A 20507-nucleotide genomic window follows, 5' to 3' on the forward strand; every position below is an offset into this window, starting at 1 on the left:
AAAAGTGTCCTGTAGCAATTCTGAGAAGGAAGAAGTATTATATGGCCAGGGTGGTCTGAGAAGACTTCAGTTGCTCAAGTTTCTTAGTGGACAAATAACTGTTTGCCATAGTATATAATGCACATTTCCCTTCTTCAATTTATTTCTATGAAATTTTAAAATAACAATAATGTTAACATCTTAATAAAATGAAACATTCAAAGTTCTGACTCTTTGAAGGGGTGAGTTGAAATATGAGTGTGTGTGTGTGTGTGTGTGTGTGTGTGTGTGTAGCGGCAATTAGCAAATATATAAGGAAGATGCCTCTGGTTTGGGGGCCTCTGACTGCTCATCAAATTGCAGCCACCTGCCACAACCTCCTCATTTCACTTAACCTGGAAATTCTGAACAAGTTTCTGAGTTTCCCTTGATTTCCCTTGAGAGTTCCTGTTCTAAAACAGTTCTATGATAAACTCGAGCTGAAAAACAAATTGGTTTGAGAACATTCTCATGATTCGTATTACCATAGAATTCTGCTGCTTTTAATTATAGCACAGATTTCCAGGATGTTATTTAGGGACAAAAGAAAAAGTTCATGGCATTTTAAAAAAGAAAGGGGCAGGCCCTAGCCAGTTTGACTCAGTGGATAGAGCGTCAGCCTGCAGACTGAAGGGTCAGGAGTACAATTCAGGTCAAGGGCACATGCCTGGGTTGCAGACTCGATCCTTAGTAGGGGGCATGCAGGAGGCAGCCAATCAATGATTCTCTCTTATCATTGATGTTTCTCTCTCTCCCTCTCCCTTCCTCTCTGAAATAAATATCTATTTCTATATCTATATCTATATCTATATCTATATCTATATCTATCTATCTATATGTATTTTTTAAAGGAAGGGGCAGGAGAATGAGTTTTTCATGTATTAGTGCTGTCATGCTTGAGGAGACTGTGATCCACATAATGAGATAATTTGATATTATAAACTACTTCTTGAATTCTGCCTAGATCAGTAATGATAAAGTGGAATACATGAAAATCACTTTATAAATAAAGAGCTCATGAGTATATGACCTAGCCAAACAAAATTAAATAAATCCAGATAAATTTCATCAATGCCAATATGAAATCTGAGAAGCAGTCTCATTCTCATTCCCAGAATCAGGCAATGAGAGACAAATGAGAGCACTTAGAAATATTAGTGCTGATAAGTTTATATTTTCTCACCTAAAATATTGGTAAATATAAATTTCCTATTTATGTAGCCTCCAGAATTGACATTAGAAAGTATAAAGCAGTTGACTGCTATGGCATAAATTGTTAGCTGATGTACTTTCTGGATATTCAGGTAGAATATATATTCCAGACTCCTTTGCAGTTAGATGTAGGCATGTGAGTGAACTTTCGCCAATAGAATGAGATGAAAGGTGATGCTGATCCTTTTAAGACTGGTCCATAAAGCATTTAGGCATAATTTTTATTGCCTCTTTCCTTTCTGGCGTGATGCAAATGAACACAATGACCTTGGAAGTAACAAGTTCAAGTGATAGAGACAGAGATAGAACTTGGGTCCTTGAACCATTTGGTAGAAAGCCACTTGTCAACCAGAATTTTACCTAAGTAAGAAATAAGCCTATGAGATATGGAGATTTATACTATGTAGTGTTATCTTTACATATACAGTTGTTTCAACTTGTTGCTTATAAATTAAAGGTCCTATTGGTTCAGTCACAAACTTTTCATAAAACGTGCTGAGAATTTTAAACAGTATCTTTAATCTCAGAATCTTTCATTTTCTCACTCTGAATGTAACTTTCCAACAATACTTCCCAATTGGGAAAATTCTATCCATTGGTATTATGTGGTATTACATAACTTCCCATAAAGCTAAGAGCTTCCAACTGAACTTTTTCTAAATCATTTAAATTTATGCATTATGACTTTTTAGGTCAGTTAGTTAACAATAAAAGTCAAATAGTTACATAGTTCAGAACTGTGTACTTATAAAGGAAATGAAGCTAAAGTAAAATCATCATATTAAGTAATGCTAAGGTTTACAATCATTATCCTCAAATAGCATGCCACAAAGAATTACCTGTGAAAAAAATGCTTCTGAGATCACGTCATGAGTCATCATTTTCAAGCAGTGGGTTAAAAGATATCTTTTTAAAAAAGAAAGAAAGAAAAGAAAAAAATACCCTCAGACATTGCTTTTTGGAATGTAATTGGTATAGCCATTATGGAAAATAGTATGAAAATTTCTCAAAAAATTAGGATTAGAGTTACCATATGACCCAGCAATCCCTCTTTGGATATTTACCCCCTCCCCTAAATTGAAAGCATTTATTTGTAAATATATATGTACCCCTGTGTTCATAGCAGCATATTCGTGGCAGCTAAGACATAGAAACAACCTAAGTGTTCTTTGCTGGGTAAAGAATGTATGGGTACATATATATAATGGAATACTACTCAGCCATAAGAAAAGATGAAATACTGCCATTTTTGGCAACATGATGGATCTTGAAAATATCATGCTAAGTGAAATAAGTCAGAAAGAAAAGTCAAGAGCCATGTGATTTTACTTATATATGGGATGTAAAACAGAAAACAACAAATGAACAAACAAAACAAACAAGCTCATAGATACATAGGATAGTATGGGGGAGGTTGAAGATGGTTAAGGGAATAAAAAATATGCTGATGGAAGAAGACTAGACTTTGGGTGGTGAACCCACAATGCACTATACAGATGATGTATTATAGAATTGTACACTTGAAACTTAAATAATGTTATTAACCAATGTCACACAATAAATTTAATAAAAAATAAGGACACATGGCCAGTTCTTCAAATGGTAAAAATATTTATAGGTGTCTTTTCATAACCACATGGACAGATATCTTCAGATACTAACTAAAGTAAGATAATGTATGAAAAAGAAATTAGATCCAGCAATACAATTATAGGTTATGATACATTTCTCAATATAAAAAGCTTTTATTCTTGAATTTTTTGCTTTTTTTTAAAAAACTGAAAACACTTTTTTTACTGATTGTAAACCAAGATTTTCTTCTCAAAGAGTTAATCAATCATACTGTTCTCTGGTTTACAAATAGAAGATTATGGAAATGAATTCCAACATGTTGACTCATGCATGCAGTAATGTCACTCTAACAGTACTCAATTTGTATATGTGAATATTTATGAACATCCAGAGGTTTACAAGAAATATGAGTGACAATTCTTGTTAAGGAAAGGCAGAGGTCTTCTTAGTTGAAGAAGGACCAAACTCTTAAGTTGTGATAAATAACTTTCTTAGGAACAGAAAATCAGTTGAGGATATTTTTATAGCCACCATGCTAGTTTAGACATCAACTGATTCATTATTATCTACTAGAGGCCTGGTGCACAAATTTGTGCACAGGTGGTGTCCCTGGGCCTGGCCAGCGATCAGGACTGATGGGGGCCTGCTGGCTGGAAGGGATGGGGGAGGGACTGCTGGAGGTTGACTGGCCAGGGGGAGGGACCACAGGAAATTGGCTGCTGGCTCCAAAGAGGGAGCTGGCCCTTGGCCCCCATAGGAAAGGGTTCACATCCACCGCCACCCACCCCTGGCTCCCCGTCTCTTCCCAGGGCCTGAAGGCCCCAGTAGGGTCGGGAGAGGAGGCAGCGGTCACTGGGCTGGGCATGGAAGGAACAGATGCCAGATGCTAACGCTGCCATTGGTGCCCCGCCACTACGCAGTTCCCTGCCTCCTCCCTCCTCCTTCCCTTGCTGCTGCACTGCCACTGCGGTGGGTGGGTGGACCCTGGGGAAGGGAGAGGACGGGAGCGAGACAAACCCTTGTGTCAAGGGCTGACTTTCAATAGATAGTGGCGAGGGAGCTGCTCTGCTATGTACAAAACCCTGACCCAGAAGCAGGTCATCTACAAATGGTTTAGAACCAGGGACTGATGGGGGCCGGCCGGCCCAGGGGAGGGACCGTGGGCAGTTGGCTGGCCATGGGAGGTTGGCTGTGGGAGTGCACTGACCACGAGGGGGCAACTCCTGCATTTAGCGTCTGTCCCCTGGTGGTCAGTGCACGTCATAGTGACTGGTCGACTGGTCGTTTAGTTGTTCTGGTCGTTTGGTCGTAACTGTCACTTAGGCTTTTATATATATAAACTAGAGGCTTAGTGCATGAATTCATGCACCTTGAAAGGAACTGTGGGCCACGAGGCTGCAGTGGGCACAGGGTTGGGTCTCAGCCCATCCTTCACGCCCCCACCTGGCCTTTCCTGCTGCGGGCCTTGGTCCCCTCTCTTCCAGCAGTTTCACTCCCACTGCCGCCGCTCCCATGTGCTGACAGCGCCAACCCCACTTGCACCCGCTGACGGTGCAGAATGATTGAGGCTGGCGCCAGTAGTGGGTGTGAGTGGGGCCAGTGCTGTCCATGGGTGCGAGCGGCAGCTGCTGCCCCGATCACCCCTCAGGAGCAGGGGAAGGTGGAGAAGCCCTCAGGGTGGACAGTGCCAGGCAATTGGGCCAGCACTGGGTGCTGGCAGTGGGTGCGAGCGGCTGCTCCAGCACCGGCTATGGGTGTGAGCGGGACTGGTGCTGGCAGCTGGTGCGCGTGGGAGCAAAGAATTTTCAGTAACCACCAGAGTCTAGCCCAGGGGTGGGCAAACTTTTTGACTCGAGGGCCACAATGGGTTCTTAAACTGGACTGGAGGGCCGGAACAAAAGCATGGATGGAGTGTTTGTGTGAACTAATATAAATTCAAAGTAAACATCATTACATAAAAGGGTACGGTCTTTTTTTTTTTTTTTTTTTTTTTTAGTTTTATTCATTTCAAACAGGCTGGATCCAGCCCGTGGGCCGTAGTTTGCCCACGGCTGGTCTAGCCCCAATGACAGTGACCCGCACCCCACCTTGGTCTGGCACCCTCACTCACCTGTTCCACCATCCCACCGCGGTCGACATCCACCGTGTTCCACGCATGCCCCCTGGTGGTCAGCACACGTCATAGCAACTGTTTGTTCGGTTGTTCTGATTGTTCCACTCTTCGGTCTATTTGCATATTAGCCTTTTATTATATAGGATACTTTCTTTCCTTTTTAATCTAGTCTACATATGCCAACAGAGCATTGCTTTTTGAGTGCTCCTAACCTTCACAAGATGGAGCTGGACATTTAAGGGCCCTCATAATAAATTACTGTTGGTATTGAATTCCCAGCTGCTTCTCATGGCAAGTCCATTTTTGTTTCCAAGCTCTTGACGTATTTTCATCTAAATAATACTTTTATTCCTTTGTCCTACTTTCTTCCTTCTCTCCTAATTCTACCACTTCCCATTCCCCTATCCCACCAAAAGGATAGTATTTTATGAAGTCTTTGCCATGGTGTCTTAGTCAGTTCTGCCCTCCAGCCTTTGCTCATTCTGTTTCCTTGATTAAAACATACTTGGTGGAAGGAACACTAGCCTGCATTTAGGTGTTCTCCAAACTTTGGCACCTACATGTAGGTTACCTAAATTATTTTGGCTTTGAATTTTGTAAAAATTGGTAAAATGTACATAAGTATACCTGTCAAAAGATTAGGGACAGAAATCATATTTTCAAAAGCACCTGGTACAGTGGTCGGCAAACTCATTAGTCAACAGAGCCAAATATCAACAGTACAACGATTGAAATTTCTTTTGAGAGCCAAATTTTTTAAACTTAAACTATATAGGTAAATACATTGTTATTAACTTAATTAGGGTACTCCTAAGGCTTAGGAAGAGCCACACTCAAGGGGCCAAAGAGCCACATGTGGCTCGCAAGCCGCAGTTTGCCGACCACGGACCTAGTAGAATTCCTGGCAATAGTAGACACTTAGTAAATATTAGTGTTTTAGCCACATAGAAACTATCACAAAACTTAGTAGCTTAAAGTAATAGTGATGATTTATTATTTTCAAGATGTTAGAAAGGGCCCAGCTGGGCCATCCTTGCTTAGAATCTTTCATGCAGCAGTCATTTGAAAAAAGTGAAGGATACAAGGAGGCTCACTTGTGTAGCTAGCGGGTTGGTCCAAGGCTGGGGATCTCAGCCTCTTTTCTTGCTGTGAAGACTTTTTCACAGAATTGCTTGAGTATGCTCATTCATGGTGGCTAGCTTTCCTGCAGTGAGTGATCCAAGAAACCAAGATAAAGATGGCAGCACTGTTTATGAACTAGCCTTGGAAATTACACACCACCATTTCCACCATATTCTATTGGTCACACAGATTTAATGGGGTGGGTGGAGTATTACATAATCATGTGAACACCAGAATATATGGATCATTGGATGTTGGCTACCATAGTTAGATATCGATTTCTTTAGAGAAAACCCTGACAACCTGGATTGCAGTTGTACTAACTGGACTGCTTCCCAGTATTTCTTTTTAGATTAGCTAAGCCCAACCTGCCATTCTTTCCCTTTCCCTTCCTTGTTCATGTTCTTCTCTCTCTCTCTCTCTCTCTCTCTCTCTCTCTCTCTCTCTCCCAGGACTAGCATCCACATCTAAATTTTGCACATACTATTTTCCAAATTAGAATAATTGCTTTAAAAATATAAACATTTTAATTTAGAATAGTTTTAGATTTACAAGTCCCCATATTCCCAACACACCAACTTTCCCCTGGTTCCCAACACACAAAGTTTTCCCTGGCTGTGACTTGAAAGAGAGAAAGGGTTTTGATAGGCCAGGATGGAACAGTGTCAGTGAAAGCTCTATTGTTAGAAACTCATGTCCTTCTGCATGTCGGAGGTGACAGAATCCAGCCTTTGAAAGAGATGCAGAGGGGTACAAACTGGAGAACTAAATGAATCAGAGGAAGTTTCTGTTATACTTCAAGGAACAATTATTATTGAAGAAATAATTTTAAGAAATTAAGGTAATAAAACCAGATATGAACAGGTAACCAATTTGGAAAATTCATGGTTCAAATAATCCAATATTAAATGACTTGTTTTCTAAAACCTGTGTTAAAAATAATGTTTAATTAAGGTAGAGTTGAATTATATGACTTTTACTTCTTTTTTATGGTTTCTGTCACAAGATTAAATAGGAAAATAATAATTGTCACATTTTTTTGTTAATCCTCACCCAAGGATACTTTTTCCATTGATTTTTAGAGAGAGTGGAAGGGAGAGGTAGAGATGGAGAGAAACATTAATGTGAGAGAGACACATCAGTTGGTTGCCTCCTGTATGTGCCCTACCAGGGCCAAGGATTGAGCCCACAACCAAGGTATGCGCCCTTGACCAAAATTGAAACCACCACCCTTCAGTCTGTGGGCCAATGCTCTAACCACTGACAGGCTAGGACAGTAATTGTCACTTTTAAGTAAATAAATTTGGCTGGATAGTGATTTAGCTTTTGTGAACAAATACCTCATCTCAGAGAAATAATTATTCAATGGAAGGAGACTTCCTTGATTGGGGTGGAAAAGCAGTTTGTTTCACTAAGCAAAATGTTTGTATAATGATCCTATGAGAAGACCAGGAAAGTTATTATTGCCTATTTATAGACTAGGGGCCCAGTGTACGAATTTGTGCACCTTGAAAGGAACTGTGGGCCATGAGGCTGCAGTGGGCACAGGGGCGGGTCTCGGCCCATTCTCCGAGCCCCTGCTTGGCCCCTCCTGCCACGGCTCCAGGTCCCCTCTCTGCCTGCAGCCCCACTCCCATCGCTGCCACCCATGCTGACAGCGCCAGCCTCGCTTGCACCCACTGAAGGTGTGCAGCGACTGGGTCCTGCGCCAGCAGCAGGTGCGAGCAGGGCCAGCGCCATCAATGGGTGCGAGTGGCGGCTGCTGCCCTGATTGCCCCTCAGGAGTAGGGAGAGATGGAGAAGCCCTGAGGGGCAATCGGAGCCAGAGCTGCTAGTTACACCTGCTGACGGCGCGGAGCAATTGGGTCCAGCGCTGGGCACCAGCAGCAAGTGTGAGTGCCAGGCGGGACCACGGCGCATGGGAGCAAAGAATTTTCAGTAACCACCAGAGGCTCGCCTGATGAAGCAACCAGTGCCCCGCCTTAGTCTAGCGCCCTCGCTCACCTGCTCCACCATCCCGCCGCGGCCAATTCCCGCCATGTTCCGCACTCTGCCACCTGCTACTGACGTCTGCCATGTTCTGCACACACACCCCCTGGTGGTCAGTGCACATCATAGTGACTGGTTGTTCAGTTGTTCGGTTGTTCCACCATTCTGGTCTATTTGCATATTAGCCTTTTATTATATAGGATGAGCAAACTGAGGCTCAGGGGAACACTGTCCTGAACAAGCCAAGACCATAGTCTGAATAGATGTTGAAAGTAAAGTAGATTAAACCAACGATTCATAGTTTGTAAAAAGTTTCAAGGACAGAGATCTGTGAATAAAATGAGGTATATTACCTAGAAGGTATGTCCCTTTTGTAGAACCCAAGTGTGTAGATTCTGTGTGTCTGCCCATAGCAAGTCTGAAGGCATAAAACTTGAGTGGCACTGACTGAAGAAGGGAAGCTGCTATTTCAAGATTTTCATTTTCTCTCTCTCTCTCTCACTCTCTCTCTCTCTCTCTCTCTCTCTCTCTCTCTCCCTGAGACACACACACTACCTTTGAATTTTGTTATTAAAATATTGGAGAGCAATGATAATGGGAAAACCTACAGCAGACCTCAGAAGCCTCCTGAAAGGTCTTCCTCTTCCCCCAGACCCACAGTTTCCCAAACTATCATTCTTAGTGACTCCAGGTTAACACCCCTCAAAAAAAAATTCCACCATGCATCTTAACATGTCAACTCCTTCCTTACTTAACTGCAAGATGCAGGTCTAAACATGTCACCCTTACCCCTGAATAAAAACCTTTGATGGCTCCCTGCAAGATAAAGTCAACCTCTTTAGCTTGACATACATAACTTTAAAATATCAGGTCCTTAAGTTCCATTGTAACCTCATCGCTCACCACTTTACATCATGAATGCTACACAATAGGCACTCTAACTGCCATATAGTGGGGTAAGAGGGGCTGGTGTTCAGACACACACAACATTTTCATTTGAGCAGTTTCACCTGCCCATAACAACCATGCTAGAGTCATGACAACAGCTGCTGCTCTATTGGCTGAGTGCCTACTTATGACAAGTATTGTAGTAGATACTTCACATGTTATATTTCAGTTAAAACATATAAAAGCCCTTTTCAGAGTAATGATAGCCAATTTAAATGTAGAAAACAGATTTATAGGTAATTTCCACCCAAGGACCCACAGCTAATATGAAGAGGATTCAAGTTCAAATCTGCCTCCAAAGCCTATTTTCTTTCTCTTGTTCAGTGTCATGAAGAGCTATACCTCTGGGGCCATATGGTACTGGGTTTAAATGTTAACCCTGCCATTTACAGGCAGAATAAGCTATATAAAGTGGTTAATCTCTCCAATTCCCAGTTTTCTCATTTGTAAAAATTAGGGTATTAGTAAGCACCTATTCCATAAAACTTCTGTGAGAACCAAAGAAGAAAATAGATATAAAGTGTTTAGCTGCTGGTATTATTGTAGCTCATCACCTCTTTCTGGGAAACCCTTAGTAATTTTTTATGACCTACTTCAAATGTCACTTTCTAAGTTGATATCTTACCCAACTCTGCCAGTCAGAATTGTTTTCTCCTAAGTTCCCATATGACTTTAGCCTTAGAATTACTTGTCTGTTTCCTACTAGTTAAGAGGTTCTGAATATCATGAGTTATTCTATTTTAGTCTGGGTTCCCCACAAAGCAGGCTCTGAGACAAGGATTTGAGTCAAACAGTCTTTTGAGAGGCTCAAGAACGTGTTTAGATAAGAGAGGAAGCAATAATGGAAGGGAAGGCAGCCTTTAAGATGTATTCTTAAGATGTATCACAGTGGATAACTGATATTTACTATCTCATAGGGAAACACTGGAAAACTGTGCAAAGCTTAGTACTCAGAATTATTTCACCCAAGAAAGTGAGATCTGAGTATTTTTCCTCCTACACTTATTAGTCATTGGTTACAAGCTACCCCTCTAACCAATACAGGCATTTCTGGCTTGAGGTGCACATAGGCATAGTGGGTTCTGGAAGCCTGAGGCCAGCCCACCAACAAAGATGCCGGTACTGCCTTTGAAAGTCAAGCTGATATATGGTAAGGGGGTCTGAGAGAATAGAGGTGGAACACTGGGTGTGTCTGCTATAATATGTCTTATACTTCTGTATAATCACTTATGCATTCATTTATGCATCCATTTATCTGACCTTGCTCTTTGTCAGTCTCCTTTCATCTCATTTTTGTTGTTGTTGTTCAATGACTAGCATGGATCAAGCAACCAATAAGTGACTAAAGAAGGAAGGGGAGGAAAGAGAAGTAAAGGACGGAAAAGAGGGAAAGGAAGAAAAAGAAGAGTAAGAGAAAAGCATGGAAGAGGAAGGAAAGGGAGGGAAGAAAGGGGAGGAGAGAGGAAGAAGGGAAGGGAGGGGAGAGGAAAGGGAAAAAAGAATTATATGCCATGATTTGGAATGGAGAAGTATCCCTTCTTTTTACTGCTCATGGAAGCAATAAATAAAATGTGTATAGATGATAAAGAAATAAAGAATTCCCAGCATGGCATAGATAAAGCTGCCTAAATGTCAATCCAGGTTATTTAATATTATAATAAATTGCAATTCAGAGTTATAGTCTCTTACTCTGTCCTTGCCTGATCAAAAGCTGGGAAGTTGCTATTAAGCTACTAAGGAGCCCCGATATTTGTCATATGTAGTTTGAGAAAAGAGTCTAAAAAAAGTGAGGATTTTTTTTCTTGCTGTATTAGGTAATGAGTTTTATAATGGAAATACAATTGCAAGTTACATAATCAAGTAGGTCAGAGCTATTGATCTGCCCAGTGACAAAACTTCCTTAGTGAATTGCATTATTTTGAAAGGATGGTCTGAAAGCTATTGATGGCAAAAAGTCTTACAGTACCTGATTTAAAAAAAATCTCCATTAGGATAAGGCTCATTGATTCTGTACATCAAAAAGGTTAGGCTAGCCCGGTCAGTATGACTCAGTGGTTGAACGTCAAGCCATGAAGCAGGAGGTCACTGTTTGATTCCCAGTCAGGACACATGCCTGGGTTTTTGGGCTTGATCCCCAGTAGGATACATGCAGAGGCAGCCAATCAATGATTCTCTCATTGATGTTTCTATCTCTCTCTCCTTCTCCCTTTTACTTACTGTCTGAAATTAACCAAAACATATATTTTAAAAATGTTAGGCTAAGGAAGCTTTGTGTAGCAATGTGGTAACGTGGAAGCAGGTGCAATACTTTCTCTGATTAGCATATGTGACCTTGGAGTCACCACAAAAACACCTTGGATTCTGATGACATCATTTGTAATATTGAGAGATTGGACTAAGTCAGACGTTGGAAATTTAGATGTTGATGCCTCCTGAATAAAAGATAGGGATGGTGGTGAGCTGAAGAGCATATACGCCATCTAACGGGGCAGTCATTACTGAGATCCGACCAATGGCTCCCATGTTGACCTTCCAGCCTTGGGCTGTCAAATCGCCCAGTATGTCCCGAGAACTAAAACCTGACACGTATGTTAATTCTTCAGATTTTAAGGTGTTAGTACAGTTTTTATGAAAAACACAATATGGGCCAAAGATGGCTTATCAACCTCAGGCAGCATATAACCTATCGGTTATTATACATCTCTGGACTAGATGAATCTCAAACACCCTTCCAGTTATACAGCTTTTGAAAATGAAGTATGAAGGCATATGTGTTATTTAGCACTGAGACCTTTGCGTAGTGCTGCTCCTGTTCCTACACCTGACTTCTTCCTGAAAGGGGTTTATGTACCTTGGCTGAGGTCCAGGACAGTCACCAATAATCTTCTTCATTTAGGAAGTTCTGCAGTAGCTTTGGCATCCTCTTTTCTGATTACTCAGCTGTAGGTCCAGAACCCTAAATATTAATAGAGATAATCATCCCAACTTTAGATAAATTTCTATTACCAAAATGTAGGTTACCTTAAAAATTCTGAAACTTTGTTGAAGTCTCCTCTAACATCTTTAAATCCTCCTTGATCTTTAATTAGGATGGAAAATTTGACCTCCTTGAGTTCCAGGTTACATCTTCAATCCAGAGGATACCACTGAAAATTGGTTAGTTATTTGAAGTGAATGATAGTAGCACAATCTAGGCATAGGAGGTTAATCCAGGGAGAAGAACAATAGAAGATACAAAAATAATAGATGGAGCAAGGTGTCAGAAAGAGTGGGATGACATAGGAAGGATTGGGACCCACACGGAAGGGATGCCTTGAAAAAGAATCTCTTCCTCCGAGGTGGATGGGACAAATAAGAGCTTCTGTAGCAAAACTGTTGAGAATAAGAGAGATTATCATATGGCCACTCGCCTTCAAACTTTTCTGCAATATAGGAGCTAGGGTTTTATTTAGGAAGTTTATAGCAGTAGGTTAATCTTTGAAAAGCAAGAAAAAGATTGAGAAAAGGTTCTGTGGAAAATGTCATAGGTAGACAAATGTGGATGATTTAAAAAACACACCAAGTAGATTTAAGATTTAATAGATTTGAGGCAGCAAGAACCCAATGTGAAACAAAATGAACCAGCATATTGCTCTTCTCTAAGAAGGCAATTATTAGCTTTAAGAGAATTGAAGAATGGAAAAGAGCCTAGGGTGGGAGAAGGGGAACTCTGGTTTCCTAGATCTGGGATAGAGAGCTATTCTGAAGGATGCCAAGTTTCAGGTGTGGTCATGCCTGTGGGTCACTCAAATGGAGTAGAGATGAAGGCCATGTGTATTTAAAAGGTTAAGGAACTATGATAACAGTAAGGGAAGATGCTAAAGTTACTAAGGAATGTAACTGTAGAAGACAAGTACTAAAAAATCTGAAGAAGGTAAGAGGTTACTCTGAAGGTTAGCTATATCTAGGGATGGTAGTAGGGAGCAAGGAGCTAATTATCCTTGTTTTGTGATTTTTGACAAATGGCATAAGGTGTTGTATTCAGAGGATAGAATTGTCAGGGAAATGGAGTTGCTAGTAAGAAATCACTCTTTCATGTTTGGTGAGAAGATAAAAAGAGCGACCCAGTAATGTTTTCTGGCAATGGGGTAGGACTTTCAATGGGAAGATACAGCAGAAGTTAATGGAAGAGCTATGGGAGGAGTAGAACTAAGCTATAAAAGAAATCACTCTTTCATGTTTGGTGAGAAGAAAAAAAACTATAGCAAGGAATATCTTTGAAATCAGGCAGACCTGGATTTGAATCCTGGCTCTGTCACTTTCTAGCCTATGTAGGGGTTGATCTGATTTTAGAAGCCCACTTTAAGAAAAAGAGTATAGGAAGTGACATCAGCATGATGGCAGACTAGAAGGTCCTAGCCCTCGTGCCCCCACAAAAACAGCAATTTTACAACTACCCACCAGTGAAAATAGCTCAGGAATGCCCAGGGTACAATTAAGAAGCTATAGCAACCCAGTGAAGCACACAAATTAAAGATGGTAGAAAAGTGTAGGAAGTGTTTTGCCTGCATCACCCCATGCCCATCCCAGCACAATTTGGCTCCAAGAGGGACCCCCCTACTGCAAACTCCTCCCTTGGGAGAAAAGGAAGCCTGAAGGATCCCAGCAGCCCTCACCACTGAGGACCCCAGCAGCCATTACCACCACCATGGACACACATAGCTTCAGCTGCTAAGGACTTCACATGACCCCAGTTGACAAAACTGCACAAGAGTCCTCATCACTGCATACCCTTTAAGCAGGAGCTGTCGCTGTGTCCCCTGGGGCCAGAGATCTTCCCTCCCTCAACCTACCCTCCCTCCCTTTTCCTGGTATCACAGCATGGGCACCCATGCCCCTGACCCTTGCTGGCACCTAGAGGGATCCCCTTGGCCACAGGGGGAAAAAGAGATCAAGAGGATGTCAACAATCTTCATCACCATTGTGAACATCTGCAGTACAGTTTAAGTTGTTATCAACTTAAAATCGAAAGTTATAACTACAGGATATTTTATGTAAGCCCTGAGCTAATCAAAAAGAAAAAAAACACCTATAATAGATACACAGAAGAAAAAGATAAAAGAATCCAAGAAAATCACTACCCCACAAAAAATCATCAAACAACAAAGAAAGACAGCAAGAGAGGAAACAAACAAACAAACAAATAATCCTGCAAAACAGACAGAAAACAATGAACAAAATGGCAGTAGAAAGATAGCACCTATGAATAATCCCCTACAGTGGGGTAGCTAACAATAACTTAACCAAACATAAGATACCATTAAACCCAAATAGAGTGTATTCCCACCTCTATGTGCCCTTATTCATCTCCGAAAAATGTTCACGGCCACTCCAATGCCACCAGGGAGAATGTGATGGCAAGGGCGTGGGGGGGAAAAGAAAACAGTCTTAATGGATTTCTGTTGAAGCATTTTGCTTTTGCAGATTAAAAAAGATTTTTGATGAGGTGAACACAGTGCTAGGGCTTCCTACAGAGCCTTCCAAGGGGCCCAGGCAAGTGGAGGACCTGAAGCCTAAGCTGCTTTAGCTTTACAGTGAATCAATGGCCGTCTTACTGTGTGATCTCCTGTTAGCTACGTCACTTCTCTAGTATCCATTTCTCCATCTCACAGGGTTATAAGGGAGATGAATTGAAAGAATGTATGTAAAGTGTCAGTACCTGACATATAGTAAATAATTAATAAATGACAAATAAAAAAATTACTAGATTTTGCAAACCAGTGGCATCTTATTTTGTGTATTTGATTATAACAGGTGCCATCTCTGAGACTATAAAGGGTTTTTGTTTTTGTTTTTGTGGTTTGTTTTCACTGAAGACAAGGTAGGCTACTTGAGTACTTTCTGAAAGCACCTTGTAGTGATAATGGAGTCACTAGGAATGGGTGGAGGTGAGGGCAGTTTTTGAGCAGAGCAGTAAGGGCAAAACAGCTTAAATCCATAAAGAAGTCCTTTTACCCTGCTACCTGTAACGGGTACCTGGGCTCAGATATGCACATGCATCATATCTGCATACATTCCCGATAGAAGGTCAGCAATAAGTGAACAAATACATGAGCAAGCACACCCACCTTTTGAGCAGCTTTGGTGAGCCAGACATTTGCTGCACCTTCTCCTTCTGCCACCTCAGTTAAGCTTCACAACAAGCCTGTGCCCATGGAGGTCCTCAATAAACAGACGAAGAACTGAAGAACCGAACATGGAGAGGAGATCAGCTTCATCAGCCCTCACTTGGAATGTAGATGGGAAAAGCCCCAGGGGAAGGGAGCTGTGCTTTGTTTGTCTGTGTGGTTCTCAGCTACACTACAGCAGTGCTTGAACCAACTGACCTGTCCCCCCTGCTCCTTATTCTGTCCTGGGGCATTGTAGCACCTATATACAATGAATAGTATACTACACAGTCATTGTGATAGTATGGATGGATCTTAAGAATATCATGCTAAGCGAAAGTCAGACAGAAAAAGTCAAGAACTATAAGATTTCACTCATACCAGTATGTGGGATATAAAACTGAAAGCAACAAATGAACAAATAAGAAAAACAAACAACTCATAGACACAGACAACAGTGTGGTGGTTACCAGAAGGAAGGGAGGAGAGGGTAGTATAAGTATCCACATATTCTCCCAACTTGTCCACTGATTGGATGGGGCAGCTTTTAGAAGAGAACCACTCTGGCTCTCTATAGCTGAGCCAAATCCTAAAGAACCATTGGATGGAGACTGTCTGCTGACCACTTTCCCTGCATCTGGATAGCATGGAGGCAGAGCTGAGCAGTGCATTTTCATATCTACCATTGGAAAATGATATCTTAAGCACCTCTCACAAAATAACAAGATAATACAATTTATATTGGAATAGTAATTCATCTATTATCTGGAGATTGTGTATTTATTTTTATTTTTAATTGAAATAAATACTAATGATTTTTTTAAATGTTAGGTTTCTCTTTAAAATCACACACCTCTAAGTTACAGAGCAGGAGGAAATGACCATTTGGTTCTAAGTAAGTGTGAATTTTTTATTTAGTAGATGGTAGTTGTGTTAAAGAGCACAGGTCCTTTTAGTTGTCTTTCCTCATTCCTTAAAAAAGGAGGCATAAATTCTGTAACCAAAATAGTCTTAGATGTTTATGAATCGAGAAGAGGCCTAGTGCATGAATTTGTGCATGAGTGGGGTCCCTTGCCCAGTCCCGATCAGGGCGGCTGGGCCATGGAGAGGAACTACGAGAGGTTGGCTGGCCACGGGAGGTTGGCTGTGGGAGTGCACTGACCACAGGGGGCAGCTCCTACATTGAGCGTCTACCCCCTGATAATAAAAGCTTCAAAGTGAAACATAAAGTCCTGATAAAATTGATTGAGTGAATGCTAGGGATAGGTGGTAAATCAGAAGAATGAAAAGACAATTGCCAGAAAGGAATGTTTAAAAAGCCCCAAGTGGTGAAGATCATTCTCAAGAGGAAGGAATGAGAAATGAGTTTATTCTCCAATAAATGGGCTTTAGCATCAGAAATGAACTGACTCTTAAGAGGGCCTAATGCACAACTAACTCCCTGGGAGGGGCCTCTGCTCCATGGGAGCCACCCAACCGACTCCCCTCAAGAGGGACACACAGGCTGCTTGCACATGCAATAGTATTCCTTCATCCATGCCCAAGTGTGGAAACTAGTGCGGTCTAGAGTCCTGTGAATCAGTCAGTGGCACTGAGCTGTAAATACTGTTTATCACTATCAGTGGGTGACAGACTTTAGTGGCTTGGGAAAATGTGGATATGTACATATGTGTATACATACTTTGTGATACTTTGTGTATATATACATATATGTATATGTATATATACGGTATATGTGTATATATATATGTGTGTGTAAACTTTGTAGGTAAAATTCCAATATGACTCATAAGAGAACACAGATGCAAACATGTATATCTAGGAATCTGCATGTTGGCAAATGAACAAATCTATATTTCTGTTGAGCAAATGAATCTTGCCTAAGTCCTGAAAATGAATTAACCTTTAAAAACTAGTGTCAAACCCTTTGGTAGAGGATTATTATTCAGTTCTTTAAGGGAAGGGATCTTATTAAAATTCCTAGAGTGGTGTTTGGCATATAGTAGTTACTCAATGAATGTTTTGTGAATGAAGGATAGATAGGTGATGAATGAATGATATTTGATTAATCATAAGCAGAATAAAGGAATGAGTCAATCCTTATAAGCTGGGTTACAGTCGTGATTTACTTCACCTAGCTCAAATCACTGCCAGTGGTTATAGGAATTATTAGAATTGGAGTGGACTTCAGGAATCATCTACTTAAAACCTCCTAGTTTGCACAGGGGAAAGTCAGGCTTAGAGGCATGAAATGACTCACATAAGAAGACTCAACCAATCTGTGATCTGACCTGTTCTAGACCCAGGGAATTCTGGCTTTGGATTCCTAGTGCTGCCAACTGATTATCAATAGATCTTAAATTGGTTTCACGTAGACATTCATCTGTGTCATGCTGTATGTGTGAGTGTGTATGTTTTTGTGTGTGTATTCAGTATTTCTGATTCCATTTATAGATTTCTTCTTGTTTTCCCCTCATAGCATAGTTGCCTAGGGATGGTCAACTCAATAGGCACATGCATGTGACTTCCTATCCTGTCTTCCTCTCTTTACCAGTTCTACCTCTCTTTGCATATTTTATTTTTATGGATATTCTATATTTAAGCTCATTTTAGATTCCAGTAGACCTGATCATTGAAAACAGTTGGGGCCCTGTCTCACCTGCTTGTTCTGTTTATAGTCTCTACACAATAAACATTTCAGTCTTCTGCTAGTGCAGGTACTAGATTTAAGCCATATAATGTCGTGCACTTTGCTGTTCACTTTCCATCTCAGATGCCCTCTGAGGCTAACCTTTCAACAAAGTGACTTCTGTCATCATTAAAGAGTCCACAGAGCTCTGTTGCAGAGTAATAACCTTGGCAGCACTGTGCCTGATGCCAGCCCTCTCTCCGCAGCTGGTTATAGAATTTGGTTCTTTCTGGCACTCAGTCACCCCTGACACAAAACTGGCCTTCTATGACCTTTCTATTTTTAATTGCAGGCTTATTTTCCTTCTCCCATAATTTCTCTTTTCCTTAGCCTCGGCAATGCCTTGTTTTGGGGTCAGGCTCAGCTCAATTTTCACTTGCTTCATTTAACCTCTCTATTCACCTGACAGCTCATTCTTTTCCTTTGTCAAAGTTACACTTTTTACAGAATGTTTTCAGTCTGTAATTGGGGCTTTGGTTCATGCTTAGGGAAAGTATGTATTTTATTTCTAATTATAAAGTCCTACTTTATATCTGGAAAGAAAATATTTTATTGAGCAGGAATGGCTGTAAGTATCAGGGACAGGAGCACTGGAGGAAGTCATCCCTGTCCTCCATGGAGCTAACATCCTAGAGGGGAGGGCAGAGATAAACGAATGTACATTCAATAGAAGTGAGGTAGTGATAGTGCTATCAAGAAAAATACAGCAGGGCGAGGAAACAGACAAGAACACAGAGATGAAGGATCAATATTTTGGGTAGAGTCAGGAGAACCTCTCTAAGGATATGACATTGAACAGAAATAGGAATGAATTGAGGAAGCAGACTCTGCAAAGACCTGGGGAAGTGTGTGCCAGACAGAAGAGCTAAGAAATAAAAAGGCCTTGAGGTGGGACTATGCATGGTCATTTCAAAGATAAACAAGAAGGCCACTGTGGCCTGAGGAATAATCCCAGAGGGTAATGGTAGAAAGGTGGAGAGGGGGCCAGGGCCAGAACTCTTATAGCCTGGGGAAAGATGTGAGAAAGCCATTGGATGATGTCCTACTGAGACTGTCCTGGCTGCTGTGTGAAAAATTGACTGGGCAAAAGGTGGGGAGATGGGATGGGCGAGAGTGGAAACAGGGAAGCCAATTAGGTGGCTTTGAAGTAAGATCTAGGGAAGATTCAAGGGATGGAAGTAGAGGTGATCAGAAGTGATCAAATTTAGGATATATTTTGCTCTTATGTGTACTCAACTAAAGAGAGCATTCAAGAATGACTCCCTAGGTTTTTGGTTTGAGCAAAAGGAGAATGTAGAGGCCATTAATAATCTGTGGAAGTCTGGAAGGGTGCAAATATCTGGTTTGTGTGATGGGTAGGGAAGGAATTCAAGAGTTCTGATTGTATGCAAATTTGAGATCCTGGACTTGGAAAATTCAAATGAATAAAAAGACTTTTAAAAAATCTCAAATATAGTTCTCTAATTCAAAGGAAAATAACTTTTAACATTATAGTTTCCTTTCTGAATGTATGCACTCCATATTTTTTATTTAGCTTTAAATCTACCTTATTTCAAAATAATTATGTTCTCTGTACATGAACTCACATACAAAACTGTATTGTATTAGATGATGTTTTAATGTGTAAAGGGAGTTTTCTGAAAAGTTTCTCTATGCAAACTAAAAGCGTCTGTGTAACTTTTAAACATACAAGGCTGAAAGGACTCCAGGAAAGCCCAGGCCTTAACATGTGAAAAGGTGGCTGGTCTCTTGGTGTAAATACAATGTGAGAACATTGGTATCAATGCATGGATATGTTAGCCTCTCTTGATTCCCTCAGCTATTGATGTTTAATGTTAGTAAGAGATAGAAGAGGATGAGGTCAGCTTCATAAGAAGCTCTGTGTCAGTCTAAGGAGAAGGTGGTATTGATTTTTAGAAGCTTAAAACTGCAATAGTTTGCAGTAGAAGCAAGCTGGATTGAGAGTGCAGATACCTGCCTTCCAGTCCCGACATTTTCATTTTACTTCCGTGTGGCCTTCAGTCACGTGATCTATCTGGAATTTAGTTTTCACACATTTAAAGTAGGGTTTACACTATGAAGTTTTTAGAAGTGTTTTGAGGATTCAGTAAAGTAACGTATATGAAAATACTTTAAGGGTAATTAAATAGTACACCATATGATATAGAATCTATAATAATAAAAGGGTAATATGCTAATTAGACCAGACTTCCTTCTGGGTGTCATTCTGGACGAAGCCAGGGCCGGAGGGAAGCTGCCCAGGTCCCGAGTGCCTGCTGGCGGCTAGAGGAGGGAAGCCTGGGTCCTGGGTGCCAGAGGGAAGCTGGTGCCAGCAGCTGGGGGAAGAAAGGCTTTCTCTTGAATGAATTTTCATGCATCGGGCCTCTAGTATAAAATATTCTATAAAAACAACATAGAATATACATGAGTTATATAGGAGTCACATTTCTGATCATGCTGTGCCATACAAATTATGCTGATGGTGGAATTGTACACATATACACACATCAGTTTTCTTAATACTAAGAGCTATAAAATTACACATTATGTGGAATAAAAAATATAATTTTCTCATATCTCAATGTCACAATACAGATAATTATAAATAAAATGACGTGTTATAGCATACTTTATCTCCAATGATATGCTGACATAGTAAATAGACATGGCAACTATTAATAAATATTACAAAAGCAAA

Source organism: Myotis yumanensis, unplaced genomic scaffold (genome assembly GCF_028538775.1).
Source record: "Myotis yumanensis isolate MYYU_CA2020_CCGP unplaced genomic scaffold, mMyoYum1.0.hap1 SCAF_2, whole genome shotgun sequence".
Taxonomy (NCBI): domain Eukaryota; kingdom Metazoa; phylum Chordata; class Mammalia; order Chiroptera; family Vespertilionidae; genus Myotis; species Myotis yumanensis.